Source organism: Callithrix jacchus, chromosome 2 (genome assembly GCF_049354715.1).
Source record: "Callithrix jacchus isolate 240 chromosome 2, calJac240_pri, whole genome shotgun sequence".
In the NCBI taxonomy this organism is placed as follows: Eukaryota; Metazoa; Chordata; class Mammalia; order Primates; family Cebidae; genus Callithrix; species Callithrix jacchus.
Genome location: NC_133503.1, coordinates 7,402,922 through 7,428,136, shown reverse-complemented (window position 1 = coordinate 7,428,136; position 25,215 = coordinate 7,402,922). Strand labels below are relative to the sequence as shown.

The following is a 25,215-nucleotide window of genomic DNA, read 5'->3' as shown; positions in this document are numbered from 1 at the left end:
TTTAAAAAAAATTCACTCTGGACCAGGCGCGGTGGCTCATGCCTGTAAGTGCAGCATTTTGGGAGGCCCAGAGGGACAGAACTCTTGAGGTCAGGAGTTCGAGATCAGCCTGGCCAACACAGCAAAACCCTGTCTCTACTAACAATACAAAAATTAGCTGGGCATGGTGGTGTGCACCTGTAATCCCAGCTACTTGGGAGGCTGAGGCAGAAGAATCACTTGAACCCAGGAGGCGGAGGTTGCAGTGAGCAGAGATGGCACCACTGCACTCCAGCCTGAGCAACAGAGTAAGGCTCCATCTCAAAAAAAAAAAAAAAAAAAAGTTCACTCTGGCTGCTGGACGATGGATTGGAGCAGCATGAGAGGATCGTGGAATACCAAGATGCCAGGACCCCTTGCAGGATCACGAAAAATGGTGGAGATACCAGAGCTACAGAAACAAGCAAATACTAACCCAGCTCACTATTGAAAAAAGAGGCTGGTGAATGTCACAAGCCCTGGATCAAAATAAGAACAGTGTCTACAGAATCAAACCAGCTGACATTGACTGAAAGCTTGGCTCTTGCACCTGATTCAATCCTCAAAACAAACTCATGGATGGAGACAATTACTGTACCACAAACAACCCCACAGATAGAGACAATGACTGCACCACAGCCACCCAGCTAAAACCCACATTTTAACTCAAGCTGTCTGCTCACACTGGCCACCAGTTACCGCTTCTCTTTCTCAGAGTGAACACAGCTCATTATTTTATAAAACTGCAGCACTCTATGAACAAGGCTCCAAGACAAGGAGAAATTGCATCTGGAGGATGCAAAGGGCTGGAACCACCAGACGGGGCTGGCTCCATGATCCTGCAACCTGTGCGGTCGCGTGGGGCCCTGAGCCGGGAAGGTCCCTGAACTTGAAACTTGGTTTAATGCTCTGCCACTGCTGTCTGGAGATTCTTAACAATTTTGGAACAAGGGACCCTCGTTTTTATTTTGCACCAGCTTCAAAGCATGACGTAGCCAGAGGGAGCTGCGTGGAGCAAATTCTGATCCTCACAGAGGACATTTTATTCTATCACATGGTGCTCTCAGAAAAGCCACTGAATTTCCTGCTGACGCCATGTTCCCCTTCAGTGCATATATTCATGGAAAGGCCAGACAACCACACAGGGAGATGTTGTGGAAATAATTTACTCTTCAACTAGAGGAACAGGCCAGGCCATCTCCCAGAACCATCTACGTCATTCAGAGGAATGATAGCACCGCAGATTACAGCAAATTGCCTCCAGTGATGGTTTCTTTATGGATATGGATTTTAACCAGGGTGCAGATGAGAATCGCTTGGTTTAAAGAGGTTTTCTTCAAGATAAATATACCCAGGCCCTACTCAGAACATATTGAATCAAAACCATCAAGGGCATGATGGGCGTACAGACTTTCAGAAATACTCACCTGGGTTTTTAAAGGTGTCCCTGATTTAAGACCACTCCTAAAGCAGAGGCTGCCCTAGTTTCTCACCGTCAGACATTTTTTCTTTTTCCTTTTTTGTTTTTTTTTTGTTTTGTTGTGTTTTTAAGACACCAGGTCCCACTCTGTCACCCACGCTGGAGTGCAGTGGCACAGTCATGGCTCCCTGAAGCCTCCTACTCCTGGACACAAACAATCCTCCTGACTCAGCCTCCTGGGTAGCTGGGATGGTAGGAGTGTGCCACCACACCTGGCTAGTTTTTTAATTAATTAATTAATTATTTTTGAGATGGAGTCTTGCTCTGTCACCCAGGCTGGAGTGCAGTGGTGTGATCTTGGCTCACTGCAACCTCTGCCTCCAGGGTTCAAGCAATTCTTCTGCCTCAGCATCCTGAGTAGCTGGGACTATGTGTGCCTGTCACCATGCCCGGCTTATTTTTTGTATTTTTAGTAGAGACGGGGTTTCACCGTGTTAGCCAGAATGGTCTCAGTCTCCTGACCTTGTGACCCGCCTGCCTCAGCCTCCCAAAATGCTGGGGTTACAGGTGTGAGCTACCACCATGCCTGGCCCTGATTTTTTATACTGAGACAGGGTCAATCTCAGCTCACTACAACCTCTGTCTCCTCGGCTTAAGCCACCTTTCCCTTCTGCCTCTAAGTAGCTGGAACTACAGGCACATGCTACCATACCAGGCTAATTTTTGTATTTTTTGTAGACATGGGGTTTTGTCAGGTTGTCTGGCTGATCTCAAACTCCTGAGCTTAAGCAATCTGGCTACCTCGGCCTCCCAAAGGGCTGAGTTTACAGGTGTGAGCTACTGAACCTGACCCAGAGATTTCTCAAAAGGAACACACTTGTTAAACATAAAGACTCTTCTGTCCTGGAAGAAAAGCAAAGTTGCAGCTGATCCTTTTTGTTTTTTGAGACACAGTCCCACTCTGTCACCCAGGCTGGAGTAAAATGGCATGATCTTGCCTCATTGTAACCTCCACCTCCTAGGTTCAAGTGATTCTCCTGCCTCAGCCTCCTGAGTAGCTGGGACTACAGGCATGCGCTACCATGCCTTGCTAATTTTTGTGTTTTTAGTAGAGATAGGGTTTTGCCATGTTGACCAGGCTGGTCTTGATCTCCTGACCTCAAGTGACCCGGCTGCCTCGGCCTCCCAAAGTGTTGAGATTATAGGTGTGAGTCACGGTGCTTGGCACAGACATTTCTTAAAAGGAACACAGAACTTTGCTAAATGTAAAGTCACTGGAAGGAAAGCTAAGTTGCAGCTGATCCATTTTTAGATCTTTTAATCTGCCATAAAGTTCCAACTCTGCTCACTCTGTCCTGCCTTGAACATGTCAAATATCCAAAAATGCATACCACTCCACAAAACTGAAAATGATTCTGAAACGTAAAAGGAAGACAGACCCAAGGACAGATTGTATTTGACCAACACCTCCCTTGCCACAGAAAGATCAGATAAGCCCATCTCATAACTCTATAGACCTTTTTCTTCTTTTTCTGTCAAGTTTGATTATAATAACATTCATCTGCAATGGAGTCACAGAATCATGTGGCACAGATTAATAGAATCCTGGGCCGGGCGCGGTGGCTCACGCTGGTAATCCCAGCACTTTGGGAGGCCGAGGCAGGTGGATCATGAGGTCAAGAGATCGAGATCATCCTGGTCAACATGGTGAAACCCTGTCTCTACTAAAGATACAAAAAATTAGCTGGGCATGGTGGCGCGTGCCTGTAATCCCAGCTACTCGGGAGGCTGAGGCGGGAGAATTGCCTGAACCCAGGAGGTGAGGTTGCGGTGAGCCAAGATCGCGCCATTGCACTCCAGCCTGGGTAACAAGAGCGAAACTCCGTCTTGGGAAAAAAAAAATTAAAAAAAAAAAAAAAACTACAGAGAACTGAATAAACTAAAACCACAAAGTACGGAAGGTCGAAGGTAGCCAGCTTAGTTACCCCAAAGTGCATCATCTCAACAAACTCTCTGTCCCCCTGCTGCCCCCTATAAGCCGCCACCTAAGTTCCAAAGTCCTGTCTTCAGAAAAATGCAAACAATGTTTTAACATGAAGGGCCACCTGCTGTGTTTTTAAAAATGTGACTTGAAACAATGCCGTTCCAAATTGCATGAATCATCTCTAAATTTAGAAGTCGGCTCCTAATACTCACTGCCTGTTCTGAATCGTAAATGTTTTCCAGCATTCGTGGCAGAATCGTTGCCAAGAACTTCTTAACTCGGTGCCTCACACTCCCTGAGAGGTGAACACGAAACTACTTGCCGCACTTGGCAAGAAAACCAAGGTTCTCTGTCGGTGTGTGGCAAGATCTCAGGATGGTTCAGTCGATTCTGTGCAAAAATTAAAAGTCCTGTTCATGTCATTTGGAACAGTGGTTTTTAAACTGGGGAGTAACATCAAACTCACTCCCAGACCCTCACTCCCTCTCGCTGCCCACTTTTCATTTCCCACCACCCCCACCAGCCACCTCCACCCTAAATCCCAGAATTTCTGGCCTACAAACTTAAAATAAAATCATAACCCCTCCACTGCCGCCATCACCAACCAATCAAACTGACACCCTTGTGGCCAAGAAGACCCCAGAAAAATCTTAAAAACTGAGTTCTGGCCAGGCGCAGTGGCTCACGCCTGTAATACCAACACTTTGGGAGGCTGAGGCAGGCAGGTCACTTGAGGTCAGGAGTTCGAGACCAGCCTGACCAACATGGTGAAACCCGGTCTCTACTAAAAATACAAAAATTAGCAGGACGTGGTGGCGGGTGCCTGTAATCCCAGCTACTCGGGAGGCTGAGGCAGGAGAATCACTTGAACCTGAGAGGCGGAGGTTGCAGTGAGCTGAAATCACACCACTGCACTCTAGCCTGGGCAACAGAATGAGACACCATCTCAAAAAAAAAAAAAAAAAAAACCAGCTGAGTTCCCAGCCATGATGGGTGGGATATTGGGCTCGCCTCCTAAGACCTCCACCGTTTTACAGTTTAGACACAACAACTGACCAGCGCTGATGTCAAAATAGAGACCCCAAGACTGGCAGAACACTCTTTGTGGCAATAAGATACTAAATTATCAACAGAACTCCTGAGTATGCCAGGCAAGGGTCAAGTCACACACCCCATACTTAAAGAATAAACTACTTTCTGACACAAGGTTTTTCTTTTTCTCTACCTCTGGCCTCCAGATAAGCAACGTTAAAACAATCACAAGTCGTCCAACTCACAGACCCTGTCTAACTGACCCCTGTTCCATCCGCCATAGCTACAGCTTTGACAGGACAAGTAAGTTTCTCCTGACAACACACCACCCACAATGGACTAATTCTGGCCAGCGTACAGAGATTGTGTACTTGCACGCCTCGATATCCTGGAAAGATCTTTTGATGCACACGACCTAGCTGTAATACATTTAAATGTGAAGTTTCCACCCCAAAGTGAACATTGGCAGTGTATTACATGCATGTTTGTTCAATACACATGTGCCAGGACCTCCTTCACGAATATCCATAGCTCCTTCCGTAACCTGTTGAGTATGTATGTTCAGCCAACCTGTCCAGCAGAAAGCTCCTATCCAACCACTCCTCTTTTGAAGTGCCTGTCTCTGGTCTTGGCTGGCAGCTGTGTCTCCTATCTTGTGGGATGGCCACCATGCAGGCTGTAACCCTTTGTAGAAGAAACAGTCTCATTCTCTTCCTTTCTCAATTTATAATGTGATTTTTTTTATGTTAACATATCAAATGCCTCAGAGGGAGAATCCAGTTTGTAAAATCTCATAAATGATTCCAGTATGTGTGGGAAGTAGAAAAGTTCTTTTTTTTTTTTTGAGACAGAGTCTCACTCCGTCACCAGGTGCCAGGCTGGAGTGCAGTGGCACGACCTCAGCTCACTGCAACCTCTGACTCCTGGGTTCAAGCAATTCTCCTGCCTCAGCCTCCCAAGTAGGTGGGACTACAGGTGTGGACCACCATGCCCAGCTAATTTTTTTGGATTTTTTTTAGTGGAGATGGGGTTTCACCATGTTGGCCAGGATGATCTTGATCTCTTGACCTCGTGATCCACCCGCCTCGGCCTCCCAAAGTGCTGCGATTACAGGCTTGAGCCACCGCGCCTGGCCGAAAAGTTCTTTTTTAGGTTTCCTTTCTTGTTAAATAGTAAGTGAGCTAATAACTTTGTTAAGCCCCATCCTATGTAGCTGTGAGACACGCCATGCTTACCGGCACATAGTACATTCTATGTCCTTGTACTTTAACCAGGCTATCTGTGCTGGACGTGCTCACAGGCATGTCCCAGCTCTCTACTGCTTTTACCTGTTTAGAAAAGTTTTAAGTTATTAGCCAATCGGGTTTTAGTTTAGATTGTGAGGTCTGGCTCCTGCCAGTGGAGATCAGACACAGCAGTAAGGACAACCCCAAATGCGTAAGGGATAAATTTGTGTGTTTTCCTTTGTTCACTGTACTCTCATGGCATAATGGCTAGTGAGGGTGCCCTTCCTGCAGCCCAGGAAGTCAAACTTGCATTGCTGAAAGATCCTTTGTCTCTAATTTTTCTCTGAAGTACCAAGCGTCTATTTCCAATAGTATATCTACCTCCTGATGACTAATGGTGTCAGCCAATTTCTCCCCTTTCATCTGTTGTTCATCTAGATATAATCTCTCTTCCTCTTTCTTTCTCTCCTTCTTACCCACACACACAAATACACACAAACACACAAATACACACACTCACACACACACACACACACACACACACATACTCACAGCCATGCATGTTAACTAATTCAACAAAGAGGATTTTCTTTCTTTTTGGCAATTTAATCTATTTTATTCCATATCTCAACAAAAATCTACCTTGACCTAAAGATGATTGCGAAGAATATAACTCATCTACATGGAAAAGAAACGCCCTGTAGAAATGATGGGCTCCATTGCAGAGGGTTGTTACAATGAAAAAAAAAATCTCCTATCACAGCACTAGAATTTCAGCTTTTAGCCAAGGCCACCTTCCTCGAGGGAAAAGAGGTTCTCTCCGACAAAAAGCCTGCAGAACGAAGTGGTTCGTTGTATCTAGGCATACATTACTATAGTCACTAAAAACAGGGCATGCAGCGATCAAGCATCTGCAAGACAAATACCATCCTATCAACAGCAAATCTTCATTCTCCCGGGCACTGAGCAAGACAAAGAAAAGCAAGGCGCAGCACATGCCCTCGGGGAGTCCCCAACCAAGACCAAAGCAGGGGGACGTCAGGTCTGAATTCACTGAGTATGGCAATCTCTCCAATGTGGGTATTTTTTAGTCTTCATAGAAACCAACAAGTTCACAATGTGTTCTAACAAGTTCCGGGAGCTGGGAGAGGTGACACACGTAGTCATTTACCCACATGCAGAGATTCCTCCTCCCCACTCCCCTCCACCCCCCACGTTTCCACCAAGAAAAGAACAAGATCTGGTGACCCACTCTGAGCAAAACCCAGCTGTGAGTGTCACCCCACATGAATGCTGTCATGAAAGCAGAAAGGAGCAGGGATTTTTGCCAGCAAATGTTTGTGCCTCACCCACACACAAGAGGTGGGAGCACAAAAGGAAATGTGTTCCCAAAAGCTTTTTCCGGAAGCGGGGGTGTTACCTCCTTCAGGACCCAGGTATACTTAATATGTGTAGAATATATTTAGAGGTTCATCTTGCATGGCACAGAGAGACACCCCTGGTGCTGGTGGATTTCTGCCCTGTTAACCTCCCCGCTGCTTGGGTCTGGGTTGGGGACTGCCTGAGGGCAGACGCTAGGTCTTGCTTTTTCTCTTTCTTTCCTTTCCTTCCTTTCCTTCCTTTCCTTCCTTCCTTCCTTCTTTCTTTCTTTCCTTTTTTTCTTTTTTTGAGACGGAGTTTTGCTGTTGTTACCCAAACTGGAGTGCAATGGCACAATCTCGGCTCACCACAACCTCCGCCTGCTGGGTTCAAGCAATTCTCCTGCCTCAGCCTCCCGAGTAGCTGGGACTACAGGTGCGCACCACTGTGCCCAGCTAATTTTTATATTTTTAGTAGAGACAGGGTTTCACCTTGTTGACCAGGATGGTCTCGATCTCTTGACCTCGTGATCCACCCGCCTCAGCCTCCCAAAGTGCTGGGATTATAGGCATGAGCCACTGCGCCCGGCCTTTGTTTGTTTGTTTGTTTGTTTTTTGAGACAGAGTTTCACTCTTGTCACCCAGGCTGGAGTGCAGTGGCATGATCTCAGCTCACTGCAACCTCCGCCTCCCAGGTTCAAGCAATTTTCATACTTCAGCCTCCCGAGTAGCTGGGATTACAGGTGCCTGCCACCATGCCCAGCTAATTTTTGTATTTTTAGTAGAGACGGGGTTTCACCATGTTGGCCAGGATGGTCTCGAACTCCCAGCTTCAGGTGATCGACCCGCCTCGGCCTCCCAAAGTGCTGGGATTACAGGCGTGAGCCACCGCGCCCGGCCGTCCTGCTTTTTCTTTATCTTCCTCAGTGCCGGGGAGTTGAGGGCTCAGCAACGATTTGTTATTGGTAGGATGATTTTATTTTTCTCACAAGCGCTTCATGGCTGCACTCCCTGTTTAGTGGTGGTAATAAAATATGTCTAGATACAGCTACCTCATTTGTTCTGTAGGGTGCTTGTTTCTTTGTTTTTTGAGACATGGTCTCGCTCTGTCACCCAGGCTGGCGTGCAGTGGTGTGATCTCAGCTCACTGCAACCTCTGCCTCATGGGCTCAAGCGATCCTCCCACCTCAGTACCTGGAACTACAGGCGCCTGTCACCACACAGATACAGATCTTTCTTTCTTTTTTCTTTCTTTCTTTCTTTCTTTCTTTCTTTCTTTCTTTCTTTCTTTCTTTCTTTTCTTTCTTTCCTTCCTTCCTTCTTTCTTTCTTTCCTTTTTTTTTTTTTTTTTGGTGAAGACAGGGTTTCATTGCCAGGTTGGTCCTGAGCCCCTGGACTCAATCGAACTGCCCACCTCAGCCTCCCAGAGTGCTGGGATTACAGGCATGAACCACTGTGTCTGGCTGCTCTGCAGGGTCCCAGTGAAGCTGTCCTCACAGGGTTAACAAGAATCCTGGACAGAACTATGGTTATAATTAAGCATCGATCAAGCTGCACTTTAACGCACTTTCTTGTAACCCATAGGTAGCACAAGATACTATCTGTACCCTCCCTGTTCCCATAAATAAGGTTTCTGACTTAGAGTCATGAGGCTTTTGTTTCAGAATTGCTTGGCCGGGCGCAGTGGCTCACGCCTGTAATCCCAGCACTTTGGGAGGCCAAGGCGGGCAGATCACGAGGTCAAGAGATCTAGACCATCTGGCCAACATGGTGAAACCCCGTCTCTACTAAAAATACAAAAATTAGCTGGTTGTGGTGGCGCGTGCCTGTAATCCCAGCTACTAAGGAGGCTGAGGCAGGAGAATTGCCTGAACTCAGGAGGTGGAGGTTGCGGTGAGCCAAGATTGCGCCATTGCACTCCAGCCTGGCACCTGGTGACAGAGTGAGACTCTGTCTCAAAAAAAAAAAAAAAAAAAAAAAAAGAATTGTTTAAGCAGATCCTAAATTACAGCAGAAAAGCTGATGCCAACCAGGTAGAGACCCCCACAGAGGGACAGAATCAGCATCAGAATACGTTTCTTCTTCTCCCTGTCCCACGACCTTACTCTGTACTCTTCACCCATTCAACGATCTCCATGCTTTGGAACTTTCCAAAACTCTTTAAACCCTAGCCCCAAACTCCTCAGTAAGACAGATTTGAGGCTTCCTCCCATTTCCTCATTCAACAGCCCCGCAATTAAACCTACATTAGAGCCACAGAGCCAAGTCAGTTAGTGTGGTTACATTAGAGCCACAGAGCCAAGTCTCTCCTTTTCTGCTGGCTATTTGTTCTGGGGCAGCACCCGTCGTGGCATCTGAGTCTCCTGAGAAACATTAAAGACATCACGTGCTTTTTTTTTTTTTTTTTTTGAGACATAGTCTCACTCTGTCACCCAGGCTGGAGTGCAATGGCACCATCATGGATCACTGCAACCTCCGCCTCGTAGTTCAAGCAATTCTCCAACCTCAGCATCCCAAGTAGCTGGGATTATAGACAGGTGCCACACACACGGCTAATTTTGTATCTTCAGTACAGACGGGGTTTCACCTTGTTGGTCAGGCTGGTCTCCAACTCCCGACCTCAGGTGATCTGCCTGCCTTGGCCTCCCTAAGTGCTGGGAACAGAGAGGTGAGCCACTGCTCTCAGCCCTTCACATGCTTTTGCTGCTGCATTTGATAATAAGGGGATGGGGGCTCAAAGAAATCCATGGACTTTTCCAGATAACTTTTTCAATGCTTCGTACCCTATACCCCCAGTATTTCCAATACAACCCAATTTGGGAGATTGACACGGAGACGTTTACAACGTGTAAAACCTTCTAGATGATTCTGAGACACGTTCTCAGCAACCTCCCTACCCCCACCCCATTCACACACCTAAGCATAAGCTTACCAGGTCAATGCTTCTAGAATCACACCAAAGGTCTTTAACAACAGGGACAGAGTTGGCACATCCTTCCCGCCAAGGTCAAAGTGGAAATCATGTTTAGGAATCTGAGTTGTATCCATCTGCATAAAACAATTGGAAAGGAAACTGTTGAATTTGCATAGTCTTAAATTACTTTGGAAAATGAGACTGGTTGGTAGCCAGCCTTCTGAATTCATTCAGTTGCTGTTCTTATAAATATAGGTTTTGTCACTTTAACAGAATTGAACTTGTATTTAAAGACAGCTTATTTTTAAGAAGCACCTAGAAGTTTCCAGATTTCTGTTAATATACAATGTAACTTTCCCACCTCCTCTCCATATCCCAGACAGTTAACATTTTATGTAAGATTTCTTGGGTATAATGTGTTAATGAAATTGGCTATGCTTGGCTCTCTGTTACTTCCCACTGGCAGAGGCTGTTGGTTACCTCCCAATAGTCTTTCTTTCCTTCTTTCTTCCTACAAACCTACGTGTTACCATGGTACACTGCATTATGAATGCAGATGTGACAGCTGCAGCTCTAGCTGCCATGTTGTAACATGAGGGAAAGGGTCACATAATAGAGATGGCAGATTTGGGCTAGGAGTCTGGAGCTTGAAAGGAGAACCCGCTACTGCAGCCCTGGAGTCACTCAATGGGATGCCACTCAACGGGAATTCATTACCATGTCTGGAGTGTCTTCACCTTGAAAGAGAAAGGATATTCCAGCTTATTTACCCCACTGTTACGTTGCACTTTTCTGTCATATGCAACCAACTCTAATTTTAACTGATACAGAAGATGACTTCAAATGTGCCTTCCAGCTTGATATTCTGAAATCCCCATGTGCTTTTCTTTATATTATCCTTCACTTGTCATCAACCATCAAAGAAACTGAAGCTCAGAGCAGCTAAGTGTCTTGGCCAATATGACCAAAAAGCAGAACCTAGGCTCCCTCTGACAAGTACGTGTTGCATGAGCCAATTCCTCTTACAGTAAAAAGCTTCAAATGTCAACCCACAAACACGCCACCGCTCACCTTGACACTAAATCCCCTAATGCTTTTACATGTGGTTTCTTAGAAAAGCACCACTTTCTTAAAGCTGAATTATCACAGCATATCATCAAGTAGACTAGCACACAATGATATTCCCATCCATCCTCCCTTTCCCTTTAAACTGGTGTGCATTGAGAATTGTGACAATCAATAACATTTGCTCAGAGAAATCATGTGTGAGACTAAAGAAATTAGCTTATTCTGTAGCGGAAAGAAACAAGATGTCACTCAATCCCCTAGACCCTAACCTCAAGTAAGTGCAGATGTCAATACTGGGACAATCTAAGTCACAACTGCTAAAGTCACCCTCTCGGGAGAGGACAAAGGGCTTGCACATTGGCAAGGCATGGAAAGGCAAGAAACACTGAAGGCATGGGTTCAGAATGCCCCACGGTAGCTGGGCACGGAGGCTCACACCTGTAATCCCGGCACTTTGGGAGGCCGAGGCAGGTGGATCACCTGACGTCAGGAGTTCGAGACGAGCCTGGCAACCTCAAATGAGGGGAAGAAGTCACAGAAGTCCCATTATTGATGCAGGGCAGCTAAAGGCAGTTTGCAGGAACAGGAATTCATTAACCTTAATGGTCAGTTGTTTTTGTGTGATTGTTTTAAGACAGGGTCTCACTGTCACTCAGGCAGGAATGCATGATCTCTGCTCACTGCAACCTCTGCCTCCGGAGTTTAAAAGCTCCTCCCACCTAAACCTCTCAAGTAGCTGGGACTGCAGGTGTGTACTAACATGCCCAGCTAATTTTTTGTATTTTTTTTTTGTAGAGACAGGGTTTCCCCATGTTGCTCAGGCTGGTTTCAAACTCCTGAACTCAAGGGATCCACCTGCCTCAGCCTCTCACAGCGTTGGGATTACAGGCATGAGTCACCATGCCTGGCCCCAATGCCTTTATCTAACAGATCAGAAAACTGAGGCTTAGAGAGTTCAGCAAACTCCTTGAGATCATACAGCCATTGAATGGCAGAACCCAAGGTGGGCAAATAGGGGGTGTTACTGGCATGGGGTGTGCACTCAAGTGAATATTAGTTTCTGTCTTTCTCAGACCTATCCAATCTTCTCCCTGCCTTAGCTCATATTTCCAGCTTTGTATCCAAGTTGATAGCCTGTGACCAACTCAGCTGCACCAAACTGTCTGCAGCATGTCACAGAATCTGTAAACAGAAGTGTAAGAGTTTAGGCTGGCTGTAGTGACTCACACCTATAATCCCAGCACTCTGGGAGGCCAAGGCAGTAGAACAGTTGAGGTCAGGAGTTCGAGACTGGCCAACATGGTGAAACACTGTCTCTACTAGAAATACAAAAACTAGCTGGGCATGGTGGCAGGCACCTGTAATCCCAGCTACTTGGGAGGCTGAGGCAGGAGAATCTCTTGAATACAGGAGGTGGAGGTTGCAGTGAGCTGAGACCACACGACTGCACTCCAGCCTGGGCAACAGAGCGAGACTCTGTCTCAAAAAAAAAAAAGTACAAGGTTTCAGCTCAACTCACATACCATCTTCCTGTTGATTTCCTGGCAAGGTGGCAAACAGTGGATCCTGGCAGTGCCAACGCTATCCCTTACTGGGGTTGTTTGGAAGGATTGAATTCAGACAAATTACCAGCCAGATTGAGCCTCATTTCATTAAAGCTCTGAATCATTCAGTTCATGCACACCCAGTCCCTTTAAGCATTCGATCTGGTGTGGGCGGACATGACCACGGTGGTTGGTGCTCAGAGGACATTCATATATCCTGGTCATTCTTCAGATAAGCCGAAAGTTGGAGAAGCGCGTATTGTGCCCCCACACCACCATAGTTTCATTACGACCACATTTGCAAAGCTTGGAGAGAGGCTGCTGGGGAAGAAAACAAGCAGCTGTTTTTCAAGAAATTAATTTCTATCCCTGCAGTGATCAGTCCTGGTTAAGTGAGAGAATCGAATTATCTAAGTTACTTCTGCTGGGAAGGTTGGCTGCTCTGAATCCTGATGAAAAATAACACAATGGTGCTACTTAATTTAAAACCTCCGTCTGCTTCACTTATAATTCATCATGATTATGCTTCATGTTTATATAACAACCAAGTATCTCAAAGAACTTTGAAAGTATAAATGATTCATCCTTGGGACCCCACAGAGAAGCAATATTGGCCCCTGTTTCTCTGTAGGGACAGAGACAAGGAGAGCTTGAACCCAAGAACCTGGGTTCCCAAATGACTTTTCAACACAAATCCCCCCACTCCCTCTCCAGTTGCTTAGGACTTGGCAATGCTGGTCAGACTCATATATTACACGGGCAAACATCAGGCTAGCAAGAGCAGAAAAGCGATAAGGAGCTATGGCCTGCAAATGCAAATCAATAAAGACCACGGGCTTTCAGCCATTTCTTCCTGAGAAAAATGCTTCGGTTGTTTCCGGCAGCCTGGCCAGCATAAGGTGGCCTTCCACAAGAAAGTCTTAATGTTCATGGTAACAGGTTTGTGCGTTACAGAGACAGAATGAAACTGCATGGTGGCTCACGCCTGTAAACCAAGTGCTTTGGAGACCAAGGCGGGTGGATCACCCGAGGTTGTGAGTTCAAGACCGGCCTGACCAACATGGTGAAACCCTGTCGGGCCAGGCGCAGTGGCTCACGCCTATAATCCCAGCACTTTGGGAGGCCGAGGCAGGTGGATCACAAGGTCAAGAGATCAAGACCATCCTGGTCAACATGGTGAAACTCCGTCTCTTCTAAAAATACAAAAATTAGCTGGGCATGGTGGCACGTGCCTGTAGTCCCAGCTACTCAGGAGGCTGAGGCAGGAGAATTGCTTGAACCCAGGAGGTGGAGGTTGCGGTGAGCTGAGATTGCACCATTGCACTCCAGCCTGGGTAACAAGAGTGAAACTCCGTCTCAAAAACAAAAAAAAAGAAAACAATAAGCCTGTGCACCACACTTGAAGTTTACAGCCTGTTTTTGCTTCTGTGATCTCATCTACACAAGCATCCCTTACATGATGTTATGTGCGTCGCCCTCCTGGTTAGAGCTGAAGTTACTGTTTACACTCCCTTCAGGTAAAATGCATGCCTAGCCACTCTCACCATGCTAAACTTGCATCCCTACAGCAGCCTGGATGCTGCAGAGAGGGCTGGCTTTGCCCGACTCAGTTACTAACTCACCACCCGCCACACCACTAGCCCTTCAATAAAAGATCAGGTGTTTCTCCTTCATCCCGAACCAAGGAAATAATTAATAATAATATTCATGATTTTGATGTGGCGTCGTTTTCTGGGGTAAATATCTGGGGCTCATCGTCTTGTACCAAGAAGATTAAGGACACGTATACACACGTGGAGTGAGTTTAGGAGCTGAGGTTTAATAGGCAAAAGAAAGAGAGAGGAGAACAGCTCTCTCTCTCACTCTTCCGAGAGAGAAGGATGCTTGAATGGGAATTCCAGGTCAAGCTGGAGTGCACTGGGTTTTATAGACAGGCTTGAGGAGGCGGTGTCTGATTTACATAGGGCTCACAGATTGGTTGGACCAGGTGTGACGTTTACATAATTTGTGGGGAAGGCTGGCCACCTCGACCTAATCTTATTATGTAAATGGACTTTCACTTGGCCGGCAGCCATGTTGCCTGCTCCCTTACTGTACCCATGACTGGCAAAGAGAAGGGAAGATGGAGACGCCATGTTGGACGTGCCCAGTCCCAGGTAGCCTTTTTCTATTGGCACAGCTGCCAGCATTCACCCTTGCAAGCTTTCAGCTTGCTTGTCTATGTCTGCACCTCGATTTTACAGGCTGCTCTTTGTTGGAAAAGAAAAATGATTTGGGGGTTGCTTTTCATTAGAAGGAAAATCTTAACAAGGACTTCCTTACCCTCACTATCTGCCTAAATAATTTCTTTTTAACTCCTATATCACTTTGGTCCTATATCACTTTCATATACATTAGCCATAATCTTTACCCAAGATCAGCCAAATGTAACCCAAAGGTAATAGCTGAGGCTTAGCCTTGCCAGGTTCAGAGATGAGTAAAGGGGGACAGTCATTCAAATCTTTCCCAGTCTATAACCCACATGATTCCCCTGGGGAAAATGAGGACAACAGGAGCTATAAATTGAGGGAAAAGTAGCTAGCAGATACAGGCTGACATCACTCAGCCAGCCGTGCTCCCGGGTAAGTGCTCCTGGACCCAGGCTCTTCCTTTCTACTGGCGGTTCCCTTGTTGAAACCCTAGTCTGTTGTTACAAGAAAGGGGTAATCCGGACTCCAAGAGAGGGTTCTTGGATCTCATGCAAGAAGGAATTCAGGGCTTAGTCCATACAGTAAAGTGAAAGCAAGTGTATTAGAGAAGTAAAGAAACAAAAGAAAGTAAAACTTTTTGTTGTTGTTTTAGAGGCAGGTGTCAAGCTGCCACCCAGGCTGAAGTACAGGGGAGAGATCTCGGATCACTGCAACCTCTGCCTCCTGGGCTCAAGCGATCCTCCCATCTCAGCCTCTCAAGTGGCTGGGACCATATGTGCACACCACCACGCTCAGCTAATTTTTTGTATTTTTTTGTAGAGACAGGGTTTCACTATGTTGCCCAGGCTGGTGTGGAACTCCTGGAATCAAGCAGTCTGCCTGCTTTGGCCTCCCAAAGTGCTGGGATTACAGGTGTGAGCCACTGCTCCTGGCCTAAAACTTTTTTTTCTTTTTTTGAAAGAGTCTCGCCTGTCACCCAGGCTAGAGTGCAGTGATGTGATCTTGGCTGACTGTAACCTCCACCTCCTGGATACAAGCAATTCTCCTGCCTCAGCCTCCCGAGTAGCTGGGACTACAGGCACATGCCACCGCACCTGGCTAATTTTTTTTGTATTTTTAGTAGAGATGGGGTTTCATGTGTTAGCCAGGATGGTCTCAATCTCCTGACCTCATGATCCACCCGCCTCTGCAGTGCTGAGATTATAGGCGTGAGCCACTGCTCCTGGCCTAAAACTTTTAAATAAACCTTCACTCCTTATCGAAAACTTGCCTTGGTCTCTCTCTGTACCTTATACCCCTTAGTGGAATTATTTCCTCCAAGAAGGCAAGAATTGAGTTTGCAACAGACCCTGTGGATTCATACTGCTAACAATACCTAGCTAAGGGTAGATATCCTGGCAGGGCAGGGTGGCTCACGCCTGTAATCCTAGCTTTTTGGGAGGCGAAGGCAGGCGGATCACAAGGTCAGCAGTTTCAGACCAGCCTAACTAACATGGTGAAACCCTGTCTCTACTAAAAATACAAACATTATATGGGCGTGGTGGTGCGCGCCTGTAATCTCAGCTACTCAGGAGGTTGAGGCAGGAGAATTGCTTGAACCTGGGAGGCAGAGTTTGCAGTGAGCCGAGATCTGGCCACGGCACTTCAGCCTGGGTGACAGAGCAAGATCCTATCTCAAAAAAAAAAAAAAAAAAAAACAAAGCTAGGCATAGTGGTCCTGCCTGTAATCTCCACCTTTGGGGAGGCTGAGGTGGGTGGATCACTTGAGGCCAAGAGTTCAAGATTAGCCTGGCCAATATGGCAAAACCCCATTTCTACTAAAAAATACAACAACAACAAAATATCTGGGCATGGTGGCGTGCCCCTGTAATTCCAGCTACTTGGGAGGCTGAGGCAGGAGAACTGTTTGAACCCGGGATTAATGGGATAACATTAGCCTGTACTTCTAGCATGACTGTGAAGACTAAATGAGATAACGGATGTAAATGCATAAGATTGCGCCACTGCATTCCAGTGAGCCAGGATCGCGCCACTGCATTCCAGTGAGCCAGGATCGCGCCACTGCATTCCAGTGAGCCAGGATCGCGCCACTGCATTCCAGTGAGCCAGGATCGCGCCACTGCATTCCAGTGAGCCAGGATCGCGCCACTGCATTCCAGTGAGCCAGGATCGCGCCACTGCATTCCAGTGAGCCAGGATCGCGCCACTGCATTCCAGTGAGCCAGGATCGCATCACTGCATTCCAGCCTGGTCAACAGAGCGAGACTCTGTCAAAAAAAAAAAAAAAAAAATCTGTTTGAACACATCCAGAGGGAAGGGACTAACCCAGCCATATGTGAACCATTTGATACCTGGGGCAAAGACCAAACCTTGTTGTAAAAGGAATTGAGGCAGGCCTATGATATCTGTCTTCAACTACTTGATGGGGTGCCTTCCAGAGAGAATAAAGCAGCCTCATTCTATATTTGCCAAAGAATAGAGCTGAGTTGGAAATTACAGGCAAGCTGGTTCAAATCCCTGCAAGCAATGTAACCTCTTGGGCCAGCTGCTATTAATGGGATAATATTAGCCTGTACTTCCTAGCACCGCTGTGAAGATTAAATGAGATAACTTATGTAAATGCGAAGCGCAGCGTCTGAAACACTGTAATCATTTGGTATTGTTACAAGGTAGGACTCTCTGTCTTCAAGAGGAAGAAAGGGGCAATGGTGGAAAATGGGATTTCTTCTCAGGGCTAACTTCAGGCCAGTTGTTTTGAAAAACAGAAACAAAAGCAGGCAGCAGAGCTGTGAGCTCCATGCATTTGATTCTTTTCTGTCTGCTCTGCCAGTGGGTCGGGGAAATAGCCCTCCATGTTTCCAACACGAGTCAGGAATCTGTCCTTCTTTATTCTGGTTTCCTGCCACAGGCTTATGATTTTTTAAATCTTGCCCAAATTCCTAAGGGGTCTGGGGAGTCATGCCCGACAAACCATAAATGCTCATCAGATGGGTTTTCTTTAACCATATATCTCATGACTTACTTTCCAATCTGACACTGGCATAACATTATGAGACAAGAAGAAAATAAAAATATTTTACCCCAAAACATGTTTCTTTGCGGTATCTTGAAATGGCCCTGCCAAGCCATCCTTTGTGGGGAAAATCTGCATCTGTGAAAAGTCTCTGTTCACACAGCTAGATCTTCTTCTTCCATGTCCTCCCTATCCTGAAGAGATTAACTGAGAGTCTAGCACCTTTTAAAGGTCTGAATAGGGAACATTTGTCATCTACTGTCTCTAAGGGCAACCACTATGAGACTTCAAAAGAACCCTTGTCTCCACAATCATTTCTCTTAACCTGAACATTTTCTTTCTATGAATCCCAGATCTTTAGACAAACTCAACCAATTGTCAACCAGAAAATGTTTAAATTTACCGATAGCCTGGAAGTCCACCTCCCTGCCCCCAACCCCACCCCACCCTCCCTTTTTGAGTTGTCTGGTCATTCTGGACCAAATCAATGTATTTCTTTTTTTTTTTTTTGAGACGGAGTTTTGCTCTTGTTACCCAGGCTGGAGTGCAATGGCACGATCTCGGCTCACCGCAACCTCCGCCTTCTGGGATCACACAATTCTCCTGCCTCAGCCTCCCGAGTAGCTGGGATTACAGGCACGCGCCACCATGCCCAGCTAAGTTTTTGTATTTTTAGTAGAGACGGGGTTTCACCATGTTGACCAGGATGGTCTCAATCTCTTGACCTCGTGATCCACCCGCCTCGGCCTCCCAAAGTGCTGGGATTACAGGCTTGAGCCACCGTGCCCGGCCCAATGTATTTCTTAAATGTATTTGATTGATGTCTCATGCCTCCCTAAAATGTATAAAAACAAGCTGTACCCTGACCACCTCAGGACGTGACCTCCTGAGGGCTGTGTCACAGGGCATGGTCATTTATATTTTGCTCGGAATAAATCTCTTCAAATATTTTACAGAGTTAGACTTTGTCGACACTCATATGACTAAAGAAATTCTGTGCATGGCCGGGCGCGGTGGCTCCTGCCTGTAATCCCAGCACTTTAGGAGGCCCAAGCGGGTAGATCACCTGAGGTCGGGAGTTCAAGACCGGTCTGATCAACATGGAGAAACCCCGTCTCTACTAAAAATACAAAATTAGCCAGGTGTGGTGTTGCATGCCTGTAATCCCAACTACTCAAGAGGCTGAGGCAGGAGACTTGCTTGAACCCGGGAGGCAGAGGTTGTGGTGAGCCAAGATCGTGCTATTGCACTCCAGCTTGGGTAACAGGAGTAAAACTCCATCTCAAAAAAAGAAAGAAAAAGAAAGTAAAGAAAAGAATGTGCCTCTTGTAATTGCCTGATGGGCTCTTCCTGCATACTGCACAGGCAAAGAAACCAATTCACCGAGACCACAGCATTGCAATAAAGACTCTAATTGACATAAGGCCAGCTATGCCACATGGGAGATGGAGTTGTTACTGAAACCCATCTCAGTAAAAATTCAGAGGTTAGGATTGTTCAAGGGTAGCTTGTTGGGCCAGGGAGTCTACTTCTGGGTGGGTCCAGGTGGAGACATTTGCTGTCAGAAATGCAAAATTCTGAAGATATCTCCAAAGACTGCTTGTAGGTTCTACAATGGTGATGCTATCTGCAGGAATCACTGGGGGGGTTGCAAATCTTGTGACCTCTGGAATAATGGCTAGTAACATTTATGTCTACACCTTAGCAAAATTCAGGTTCCTCTCATCCTCCTAATCTGGTGGTCTTTCTTTTTTGTTGTTGTTGTTTACTCTTACTTTAGGTTCAGGAGTGTATGTGCAGGTTTGTTATATGCGTAAACCTGTGTAATGGGGAGTTGTTGTACAGATTATTTCATCACCCAGATACTAAGCCTAGTACCCAGTAGCTATTTTTTCTGCTCCTCTCCCTGCTGTCACCCTCCACCCTCAAGTAGACCCCAGTGTCTGCTGTTCCCTTCTTTGTGTTTGTTAGAAACAAATTTTCAGTGCCGCAAAAGAAACAGCACTTGAACATAAATTTTCTCAGGAAGGCAAATGTACTTCTATAGAAGGGTGTATCTCCCAGATGGAGCAATGATGAGAGCACATCAGAAAAAGGAGAGCAGGGCTTTTTAATTCCTAAAGCAGTTGACTGCTGTGTCATTCCCCTATTGGTTGAGGTCAGACAGCACAGTCTAAGCTAAATGAGATTAGCTAATTTGAAGAGTGCAGGGAAGAACAGCAGGGAGTGGGTAATTTCTTGGTGGGCATGCCTGAGCACAGCAGGTGGGAGGGGTTGATAGATTGGCAGGCTAGAATTCTTTAGACAAAGAACAAAGAAATAAGACTTCAGGCCAGACAGTACAAGGAAGTAAAGACCTCTTGGAGCAGAACACCTTGTTTGTAACAAAGTGAAACTTTTTGAAGAGGAACTGACAAAACTACTTGTTTTTAACAGTGTTCATGAATTCACATCATGTAGCCTCCACTTATAAGTGAGAACATGGAGCTTTGGTTCTGTGTTCCTGTATTAGTTTGCTAAGGATAATTGCCTCCAGCTCCATTCATTTTCCCACAGAAGACATGGTCTTCTTCCTCTTTTTTTTTTTGAGATGGAGTTTTGCTCTTGTTACCCAGGCTGGAGTGCAATGGCGTGATCTCGGCTCACCGCAACCTCCGCCTCCTGGGTTCAGGCAATTCTTCTGCCTCAGCCTCCTGAGTAGTAGCTGGGATTACAGGCACATGCCACCATGCCCAGCTAATGTTTTGTATTTTTAGTAGAGACGGGGTTTCACCATGTTGACCAGGATGGTCTCCATCTCTTGACCTCGTGATTCACCCGCCTCGGCCTCCCAAAGTGCTGGGATTACAGGCGTGAGCCACTGCGCCCGGCCGGTCTTCTTCTTTTTTATGGCTGTATAGTATTCCATGGTGTATATGTACCACATTTTCTTTATCTAAACCGTCACTGATGGGTATTTAGATTGATTCCATGTTTTTGCTACCCTTAATAATGCTGCAATGAACATTATGCCTGTGTCTTTATGGTTGAATGATTTATATTCCTCTGGGTATATAACCAGTAATGGGATTGCTGGGATGAATGGTAGTTCTGTTTTTAGCTCTTTGAGAAATTGCTAGGTTGCTTTCCACAATGATTGAACTAATTTACACTCCCATTAGCTTTATAAAGGCAATTGAGTTTTGGGGAAGGGCTATTATCATTTCAGCTATAAACTAAATGTCTCCTAAAGTTAGCTTGGTGCAAACTCAGGAATGATTAAGGGCAGTTTGAAGGTTAAAGGCAAGGTAGGGGGTGGTTAGATCAGATCTGTCATAATTTTCTCACTGTTAGAATTTTTGCAAAGGTGGTTTCACTCTCACCCTTTAAATATTTGCCCATTCTCCAGAATACAGAATCATTTCTCTGAAAATCACTCTACTTTGTCATGTAGCCCAAAGTTTTCTGCCTAACATGGGCCAGTTGGGACGGGAGCAGCCTATCTGGTGAGGGGCTGTGGCAACTGCAAGAACTCAATGGCCAGATCAGACCTCGGAGGCGCACCATCTGGAATCTCACCAGCTTTCTTCATCCCACTTTCTCAGTCTCAGGAATCCTTGTTCCCATGTCCTTGCTCCAATCTTTCAAAAAGAGGCAATGGAGAAAAGCAGTCAGCAGATGTTTTGTGCCGATTAAAAGCTATTTCCATTGCACACGTGCTTTTCTTCTCAGGAAGGACATCAAGACGACAGCGCGGGGTGACAGCTCTGTTGGCTTGTAGAACTTGGTGTCTCCCACGTGTGGGGAAGACCCGGGCAGCCTCTAGAACTGCAGCCCGGCAGGGGACTGTGTCCCTGGCCAGAGAGAGCCTCCAGCACAGGACTGCCAGATGCTGTTGGCTTCCACCCATGACAGGGCAGCACAGGCAGATGCCAGGACAAACTGGGGCATGGACTGAGGGAAGGATGTTGGCTGATGGTCAGCCTGGGAAAAAGGCATCTGCACGCATACCTCCCACCCTCCAGCCACAACAGAACTTCCACTTGTTCCCCAAACACACTGGCCGTTTTATTGCCTCTGTATGGAGCATCTTGACCCTTTCCCAGCCTGACCTCCCAGAAAGCTGCTGCTCTTCCTGCTAAGTACATAGGTCTCCTCCTTTGTAGAAATTTCTCCCATCCCCAAGCAGAAATGATTCATTTCGTCACCTGCAATTCCATGACATTTTGTCCATACTTCAATCTGACGGCACTAAAGATATTGTCTTAGAGATAATTATCGACGTGTCTGCGTCTTCCATCAGACCTAGATCCCCTGAAGGTTACATCACAGCTTAGTTGTCTCTGAGTCTTCAATTTTAAGTACTAATATTGTGATTATCTGATTGCTTTTGTTTTTCTTTGTCCTCACAGCCAGGAGACTATAAACTCTATGAAGGCAGGAGCTATGTCTGGTTCTCTGCTTGTTCTCCAAGACCCAGAGTAGTACATAAAAATTCCTTTTTCTGTATGAATGGATGGAAGGGTGAGTAGATGGGTAAGTAAATGCTTGGGTGACTGGTAGGAAAGAAGAAGGGGAAGGAGGGATGGATAAATGGATAGATGGTGGGTAGATGAATGGGTGGGTGAGTGGACGGATGGATGGGTAGTTGGAAGGGGGGAGAAGTAGAGAGAGGGGAGGGAAGGATAAATGGATAGATGGTAGGAAGATAAGATGGATGAGTGAGTAGATGGATGGATGGACGGATGGAGGGATGGTTGGAAGGGAAGGAAGAAGTTGGTTGGAGGTGAGATAAATGGATGGATGGATGGATAGATGGATGGATGAATGGAGAGATGGATAGATAAATTATGGGTGGATGGATGAATGGAAAGATGGATGGTTGGATGGATGATGGATGGATGGATGGACGAATGAATGGACAGATGGATAAATAATGGGTGGATGGATAAATGGAAAGATGGATGATGGATGGCTGGATGGATAGATGGATGATGGATGGATGAATGGAAAGATGGATCAATGGATGACAGATGGATAGATGGACTGATACAAGGAGGCATTATAACAATGGGACCAACAAAAGTGAAAGAAAAAAACTCTCCCCCGACACACAGGATGATGTGTAGGGTGTCCAGAAAGTGTCATGGAGGAAGTGCTGTCTGACTTGAGTCTTTAAGGAAAGGTGGAACCTCAGCAGCTAGAAAAGGAGAAGGAACAGGAGACATGGATGAGGAAAGATGCAATGAAAGGAACGCAGAGCAGTGAGGAGTCCTCAGCAGCTGCAGCATAACACACAGGAGAGAGCACAGAGGGGGTTACCTGGGAAACGCAGGTGCCAGGAACTTATCACACTGGGGCCTGAATGCCCTGTTAGGGAAGCTGGAATTTATCATACACAAACCAATAAGAGATACCCAAAGGAAAACCATGGTTTTTAGCAGAGATACATGTACAAAGCATTGTGTTTTCAGGGTTAAGACATTAAATCTTCTCTTAAAACACATGTGTGGCCAGGCACAGTGGCTCATGCCTGTGATCTCAGCATCTTGGTAGGCTAAAGCATGAAAATCACTTGAGCCCAGGAGTTTGAGATCAGCCTGGGCAACATAGCAAGATCCCATATCTACAGAGGAAAATTAAAATGAAAGTGTTAGGCCGGGCACAGCGGCTCATGCCTGTAATCCCGGCACTTTGGGAGGCTGAGGTGGGCAGATCGTCTGATGTCAGGAGTTCAAGACCATCTTGGTCAACATGGTGAAACCCTGTCTCTACTAAAAATACAAAAAATTAGCTGGGCACGGTGGCATGTGCCTGTAATCCCAGCTACTCAGGAGGCTGAGGCAGGAGAATTGCCTGAACCCAGGAGGCGGAGGTTGCGGTGAGCCGAGATCGCGCCATTGCACTCCAGCCTGGGTAACGACAGCGAAACTCCATCTCAAAAAAAAAAAAAAGGGTTAGCCAGGCATGGTGGTATATGTTTGTAGTCAGAGCCACTTGGGAGACTGAGGTGGGAGAATCACTTGAACCCAGGGGTTTGAGGCAACAGTGAGCTGTGATCATGCCACTGTACTCCAGCCTGGATGACATAGCAAGATCCTGTCTCTAAAAAACAAATAAATACATAAATGAATAGCACACATGTTAGGGGCACCGCAGCTATGGGTAGCCCCTTATCAGCCTGGACACCAGCGATTTTCCAAACCTGCTGTGGCACCGGGGAGGAGAGGAAAACAAAGCTTATAAGCTCCCACGGTAGAGGTGAGAACGTGGAGTCTGGATCCCGGGGTGCTGCTAGCTGGCTGGGGGTAATGGGAGGGGGTATGAGGACAGGAAAAGACCACTCAGGGCCTGAGGGGCAGCATGAGGGCCTTGGAAGGTGGACGGAGTCCAGCTTCATGGGCATTTGGGAGGCCACTGATTAAAGGAGGGACATAAAGAGGATGGAAGAGAAGGTAGTCCAGGTGAGCCTCACGAGAGCTTCACTGGGTGGCAACTTGTCAAGCCCTGACCTAAAGGCTTTTCCAAACCATAGCCCAAGCATACGACCCTGGAAGAGTCCAGTGCAGAATGCAAGGTAAGTCATGCCATTTGGAGAACAAATTATCAACCCAGCCTGGCCAAGGGGAACCATCTCAGGCAATCTCGGCCACGTTCCCTGTACCAGTAGGTTTTGTAACTAGCATCGATTTTCTGAAACACTCTCTCTTTCCCTCCGGGCTGTGTTGGCATTTGAATCTTGCTCTTTAACACTCCCTGACCCCCAGATGTCTATCCTCATTTCAATGTCACTTTCATCTTTAGATTCTGTGCCTACCTTGGGGGATGGCTGCTTGCTTGCTCCTGTTCTGGGTAAGAAAACCCAAAGTTAGGCCAGGCTTGGTGGCTCACACCTGTGATCCCAGCACTTTGGAAGGCTGAGGTGGGTGGATCACCTGAGGTCGGGAGTTCGAAACCAGCCTGATAAACACGGAGAAACCCCATTTCTACTAAAAATACAGTTAGCTTTGCATGGTGGCACTTGCCTGTAATCTTAGCTACTTGGGAGGCTGAGACAGGAGAATCGCTTGAACCCGAGAGGGACAGGTTGCGGTGAGCCAAGATGGCAACATTGCACTCCAGCCTGGACAACAAGAGCGAAATTCCATCTCAAAAAAAAAAAAAAAAAAAAAAAAGGAAAGGAAAAAGAAAATCCAAAGGGAGGTGACCTTTCCAGAGTGGAGATACCCAAGGTTCCACATAAACACCGTCTCCTGCATGTGGGTGTCCCCCACAACCCCCCAATCCCCATCCCCCGGGCTACTCTGTGTACTGCTTGGCTCTGTGCTCCCTTCTCTCAGAGACTGTACCACTTGGCCAAGGGAAGAGACCCAGAGTCATTTTGTCACTCTGGTTAGACAACAAACAAGGGAACAAAATGACACTCCCAGAGGAGAGCGCAGCAGAGACCCCCTGAGCCCTGGGCACAGT

General features: G+C 46.5%; 1 protein-coding gene across 1 annotated transcript in view; it reads right to left on the bottom strand.

The window, feature by feature from the left end:
- LOC108588901 (uncharacterized) overlaps positions 1 to 18,189 on the bottom strand; it is a 903,226-nt gene extending 885,037 nt beyond the window's left edge. The window contains exons 1-2 of the transcript XR_013528665.1: positions 17,834 to 18,189; positions 9,971 to 10,086 (exon numbers count right to left, since the gene is read on the bottom strand). The gene's annotated coding sequence lies outside the window, so the exon portion shown is untranslated. The remainder of the gene's footprint in view (positions 1 to 9,970; positions 10,087 to 17,833) is intronic.
- Between the last annotated feature and the right edge of the window lie 7,026 nt (positions 18,190 to 25,215).